The sequence below is a fragment of the Phoca vitulina genome, unplaced genomic scaffold (genome assembly GCF_004348235.1).
Source record: "Phoca vitulina isolate PV1807 unplaced genomic scaffold, GSC_HSeal_1.0 scaffold84, whole genome shotgun sequence".
NCBI classification, from domain to species: Eukaryota; Metazoa; Chordata; class Mammalia; order Carnivora; family Phocidae; genus Phoca; species Phoca vitulina.
The window spans coordinates 1721328-1727879 of record NW_022589787.1 but is presented as its reverse complement, the minus strand read 5'-3'; the positions used below and the strand labels follow the sequence as shown (position 1 = coordinate 1727879).

The following is a 6552-nucleotide window of genomic DNA, read 5'->3' as shown; positions in this document are numbered from 1 at the left end:
GTAATATGCCTGAACTAGAATTTAAAACAACAATCATAAGAATACTAGCTGGGCTTGAGAAAAGCATAGATGACATTAGCAAATCCCTACTGCTGAGATAAAGGAACTAAAAACTAGTCAAGCCAAAATAAAAAATGCTATAACTGAGATACAAAACCAACTGCAGGTAATGACCACAAGGATGGAAGAATCAGAGGAATGAATGTGATATAGAAGATAAAATTATGGAAAATAATGAAGCCAAAAAGAAGAGGGAAAGAAGAGTATTGGATTACAAATATAGACTTAGGGAACTCAGCAACTCCATAAAGAGTAGTAACATTCATATCATAGAAGTCCCAGAAAAAGAACAGTGAAAAGGGGGCAGGAGGTTATTTGAGCAAATTATAGCTGAAAACTTCCCTAATCTGGGGAATGAAACAGACATCCAAATCCAGCAAGCAAGATAACTCCCTTCAAAACAAACAAAAGCTGGCCAAAAATACATATTGTAGTAATATTTGCAGAATATAGAGATAGGGAAAGAATCCTGAAAGCAGCAAGGGAAAAGAAATCCCTAACCTACAAGGGAAGAAAAAGGAGGTTTGCAGCAGATCTCTCCACAGAAACTTGGCAGGCCAGAAGGCAGTGGCAAGATACATTCAGTGTGCTGAATGGGAAAAATATGCAGCCAAGAATACTTTATCCAGCAAGGTTATCATTCAGAACAGAAGGAGAGAAAAGAGCTTCCCAGACAAACAAAAATGAAAGGAGTTCATGACCATCAAACCAACCCTGCAAGAAATATTAAAGAGGACCCTTTGAGTGGGAAAAAAAGACCAAAAGCAGCAATGATTAGAAAGGAACAGAGGAAACTCTCCACAAACAGTGACATTACAGGGGATAAAATGGCACTAAATTCATATCTATCAATAATTACTCTGAATGTGAATGGACTAAATGCTACAATAAAAAAACATAGAGCATCAGAATGGATAAAACAACAAGACCGATCAGTATGCCGCTTACAAGAGACTCAGACTAGACCTAAAGACACCTCCAGTTGAGAATGAGGGGATGGAAAACTATCTATCATATTAATAGACATCAAAAGAAAGCCAGAGTAACCATCCTTATACAGACAAACTAGATTTTAAACCAAAGACTGTAATAAGAGATGAAGAAGGGTGCTATATCATAATAAAGGGGTCTATTCAACAAGAAGATCTAACAATCGTAAATATTTATGCCCCTAACTTGGGAGCATCCAAATATATACATCAGTTAATAACAAACATAAGGAAACTCATTGATAATAATGCAATAATAATAAAGGACTTTAACACCCCACTCACAGCAATGGAAAGATCATCTAAGCAGAAAATCAACAAGGAAACAATAGCTTTGAATGACACACTGAACCAGATGGACTTAACAGACATATTTAGAACATTTCTTCCTAAAGCAGCAGAATACACATTCTTTTCAAGTGCACATGGAACATTCTCCAGAATAGATCATATACTGGGTCACAAATCAGTCCTCAGGAAGTACAAAAAGATTGAGCTCATACCATGCATCTTTTCTGACCACACTGCTATGAAACTTGAAGTCCACCACAAGAAAAAATTTGGAAAGATCACAAACACATGGAGGTTAAAGAACATCCTACTAAAGAATGAATGGTTAAACCAGGAAATTAGGGGTACCTGGGTGGCTCAGTCGGTTAAGCATCTGCCTTCGGCTCAGGTCATGATCCCAGGGTTCTGAGATCAAGCTCCACCTTGGGATCCCTGCTCAGTGGGGAGTCTGCTTCTCCCTCTCCCTCTGCCCCTCCTTCTGCTCGTGCTCTCTCTCTCTCACTCATTCTTTCAAATAAATAAATAAAATATTAAAAAATAATAAACCAGGAAATTAAAAAAGAATTTAAAAAATACATGGAAAAAAATGAAAATGATAACATGAGAGTCTAAAACCTTTGGGATGCAGCAAAGGCACTGCCACTGTGTTCTTTTTCTGGACTTCTATAAGAGGGAAGTGTATAGCAATACAAGCCTTTCTCAAGAAACAAGAAAGGTCTCAAATACACAACCTAAACTTACACCTAAAGGAGCTAGAAAAGGAAAGCAAATAAAGCATAAAGCCAGCAGAAGCTGGGAAATAATAAAGATTAGAGCGGAAGTCAATGATATAGAAACAAACAAAAAAAAACCAATAGAACAGATCAACGAAAGTAGGAGCTGGTTCTTTGAAGGATTTTGCAAAATTGATAAATCACTTATGAAAAAGAAAAGAGAAAGGACCCAAATAAATAAAATCACGAATGAAATAGGAGAGATCACAACAAACCCACAGAAATACAAACAATTGTAAGAAAATATTATGAAAAATTATATGCCAACAAATTAGACAATCTGAAAGAAATGGACAAATTCCTAGAAACACACAAACTACCAAAACTGTAAGAGGAAGAAATTGAAAATTTGAACAGACCCATAACCAGCAAAGAAATTGAATCAGTAATCAAAAATCTCCCAACAAACGAAAGTCCAGGGCCAGATGACTTCCTAGGGGAATTCTACCAAATATTTAAAGAAGAGTAAATACCTATTCTTTTAAAACTATTCCCAAAAAAATGGAAATGGAAGGAAAACTTCCCAAGTCATTCTGTGAGGCCGCCATCACCTTGATTCCAAAACCAGATAAAGACCCCACTAAAAAGGAGAATTACAGCCAATATCCCTGATGAACATGGATGCAAAAATTCTCACCAAAATACTAGCTGATAGGATGCAACAGTACATTAAAAGAATGATTCACCATGGTCAAGTGGGATTTATTTCTGGGCTGTAGGGGTGCTTCAATGTTTGCAAATCCATTGACGTGATACATCACATTAATAAAAGAAAGGACAAGAACCATATGATCCTCTCAATAGTTGCAGAAAAACCATTTGACAAATACAGTATCCGTTCTTGACAAAAACCCTCAGGAAAGTAGGGATAGAAGGAGCATGCCTCAATATCATAAAGGCCAAATACCAAACACACACAGCTAATATCATCCTCAATGAGGAAAAACTGAGAGTTTTTCTCTATAGTTAGGAACAAGACAGGGATGTCCACTCTCAACTTGTTATTCAACATAGTACTGGAAGACCTAGCCTCAGCAATCAGAAAAAAAAGAAATAAGAAAACATCCAAATTGGCAAGAAAGAAGTCAAACTTTCATTATTTGCAGATGACATGATACTCTATGTAGAAAACCCAAAAGACTCCATCAGAAAATTGCTAGAACTAAACCACGAATTCAGCAAAGTCGCAGGATATAAAGTCAATGTACGGAAATCTGTGGCATTTCTATACACCAATAATAAAGCAGCAGAAAAAGAAATCAAGGAATTGATCCCATTTACAACTGCACCAAAAATCATAAGCTACCTAGGAATAAACCTAATCAAAGAGGTAAAGGATCTGTACTCTGAAAACTATAGAATACTTATGAAAGAAATTGAGGAAGACACACAAAAATGGAAAAAACATTCCATGCTCATGGATTGGAAGAACAAATATTGTTAAAATGTCTATGCTACCTGAAGCAATCTACACATTCAACGCAATCCCTATCAAAATACCACCAGCGAGCCCAACATGGCGATGCGCAACAAGGCCGCGCCTCCGCAGATCCCGGACACCCGCGGAAGCTGGCGGAGCTCCTGAAGTGGAAGCAGGAGCTGGCGGAAACACTGGCAAACTTGGAGAGACAGATCTATGCTTTTGAAGGAAGCTACCTGGAAGACACTCAGATGTATGGCAATATTATTCGTGGCTGGCATCGGTATCTGACCAACCAGAAAAACTCCAATAGCAAAAACGATCAAAGGAACCAGAAGTATAAGGAAGCTGAGCGGCTCTTCAGTAAATCCTCAGTTACTTCAGCAGCTGCAGTAAGAGCATTGGCAGGAGTTCAGGATCAGCTCATTGAAAAGAGGGAGCCAGGAAGTGGGACGGAAAGTGATACTTCTCCAGACTTCCACAATCAGGAGAATGAGCCCAGCCAGGAGGACCCTGAGGACCTGGACGGATCTGTGCAGGGAGTGAAGCCTCAGAAGGCTGCTTCTTATACTTCCTTAGGGGGTCATCATGGCAGCCGTAAAAAACTAAAGAATAAAAACCAACACAGGATTGATCTGAAGTTAAACAAAAAACCACGAGCTGACTATTAGAAGACTCATTAGTGCAGAAACTTCCAGGCTGCAGAGCCCTGCTTCCCTCCTCCAACCTCACAAAGATACATATCCCTCACCTGAGTGTGCGGCCATCCACCCCTGCTTTCCCAGACCCAGTGCCTGTGACTCTGAATAGTTTGTTCTGAAACGTGGTGACAAGCCATTTCTGTAAGATCATATTGGATCATTTACTGTGTGTCATTTTTAGTAACAGAACTGCAAGAAGACCAAGACATGGTTATAATTCCAGCAAGTTGTTAACTGTGCATTTCTCCCTTCTTGGAATGAATGTGTCCCCCCAAACTGGCTGGTACCAGCTTCATCTGTGATACCCATTGAGAAATGTTCTCTGGTTTTGTTTTATGCTGAAGTTAGAACATAGGTCACGTTTCAGAGGGAGGCTGTAAATATTGGGCATTTTCTTATTTTGTTTGTGTTTTATTATTTTTCTATTGTTTTTACCATCTTCTTTGGGGACTTTTTGTAATGCCGTTGTACAGCTCATACCTTCCTGCCGACATATCTGATCATCTGCTTCATGCAGTTGCCAGTATTCTTCACTGAAAATAATCTGGTTTACCATAAAGAAAATGGGGAACTTGGCTCTGTGTTTTTGCAGGGGGAAGGTAAAGAGGGTTTATTTAATAATTACCTATCTTAAATCTTTCTGCATTGGAGGCAGTTTCATGTTCAAGGAACAGGAAAAGCTGAAAAACCTAAGTTTAAATCAATCCTTTTAAAATAGATATTTTTATTCTCTTATATAAATAAAATTTCGCAGGTGTTGACTTCTCATGTTTTACTTTTAAACCTGAAAAAAAAAAAATACCACCAGCATTTTTCATAAAACTAGAACAAACACTCCTAAAATTTGTATGGAACCACAAAAGACCCCCGAATAGCCAAAGCAATCTGGAAAAAGAAAAGGAAAGCTGGAGGCATCACAATTCTGGACTTCAAGCTCTATTACAAAGCTATAGTCATCAAGACAGTATGGTACTAGCACAAAAACAGACAGATCAGTGCAACAGAATAGAAAACTCAGAAATGGCCCCACAACTCTATGATCAACTAATCTTTGACAAAGCAGGAAAGAATAGCCAATGGAAAAAAGACAGTCTCTTCAACAAATAGTGCTGGGAAAACTGGACAGCCACATGCAGAAGAATGAAACTGGGCCACTTTTTTACACCATACACAAAGATAAACTCAAAATGGATAAAAGACATAAATTTTTTTAAGATTTTATTTATTTGAGAGAGAGTGAGCAAGAGAGAGCCCAAGCCAGGGGGAGACACAGAGGGAGAAGCAGACTTCCCACCGAGCAGGGAGCCCAAGGCAGGGCTCGATCCCAGGACCCTGGGATCACGACCTGAGCCAAAGGCAGACGATTGAGCCACCCAGGCATCCCAAAAGACCTACATTTGAGACAGAGGAGAACACAGACAGCAACCTCTTTGACCTCAGACATAGCAACATCTTACTAGACATATTTCTGGAGGTAAGGGAATCAAAAGCAAAAATGAACTATTAGGATTTCATCAATATAAAAAGCTTCTGCACAGTGAAGAAAACAATCAACAAAACCAAAAGTCAACCTACAGAATGGGAGAAGATATTTGCAAATGACATATCTGATAAAGGGTTAGTATCCAAAATCTATAAAGAACTTATCAAACTCAACACCTAAAATATAAATAATCTAGTTAAGAAATGGGCAGAACAAACATTTTTCCAAAGAAAATATCCAGATGGCTAACATATACATGAAAAGATGCTCAACATCATTCATCATCAGGGAAATACAAATCAAAACAATGAGATACCACCTCACATCAGTCAGAATGGCTAAAATCAACAACACAGGAAACAACAGATGCTGGTGACAATGCAGAGAAAGGGGAACCCTCTTGCACTGTTGGTGGGAATGCAAACTGGTGCGGCCACTCTGGAGAACAGTATGGAGGTTCCTCAAAAAGTTAAAAATAGAACTACCCTAGGACGCAGCAATTGCATTAGTAGGTATTTACCCAAAGGATAAAACAGTACTAATTTGAAGGGGCATATGCACCCTGATGTTTACAACAGCATTATCAACAATAGCCATATTATGGAAAGAGTCCAAATGTCCATTGACTGATGAATGGACAAATAAGATGTGGTATATATATTCTACATGGAATCTACACAATGGAATATTTCAGCCATCAAAAAGAATGAAATCTTGCCATTTGCAATGATGTGGATGGAACTAGAGTGTATTATGCTAAGTGAAACGAGTCAGTCCAAGATAGACAAATACCGTATAATTTCACTCATATTGGAATTTAAGAAACAAAACAGTT

General features: G+C 38.4%; 1 pseudogene; it reads left to right on the top strand.

Moving 5' to 3' along the window:
• The first annotated feature begins 3629 nt into the window (after window positions 1-3629).
• Window positions 3630-4615, top strand: LOC116626215 (annotated as a pseudogene).
• Window positions 4616-6552: the final 1937 nt, after the last annotated feature.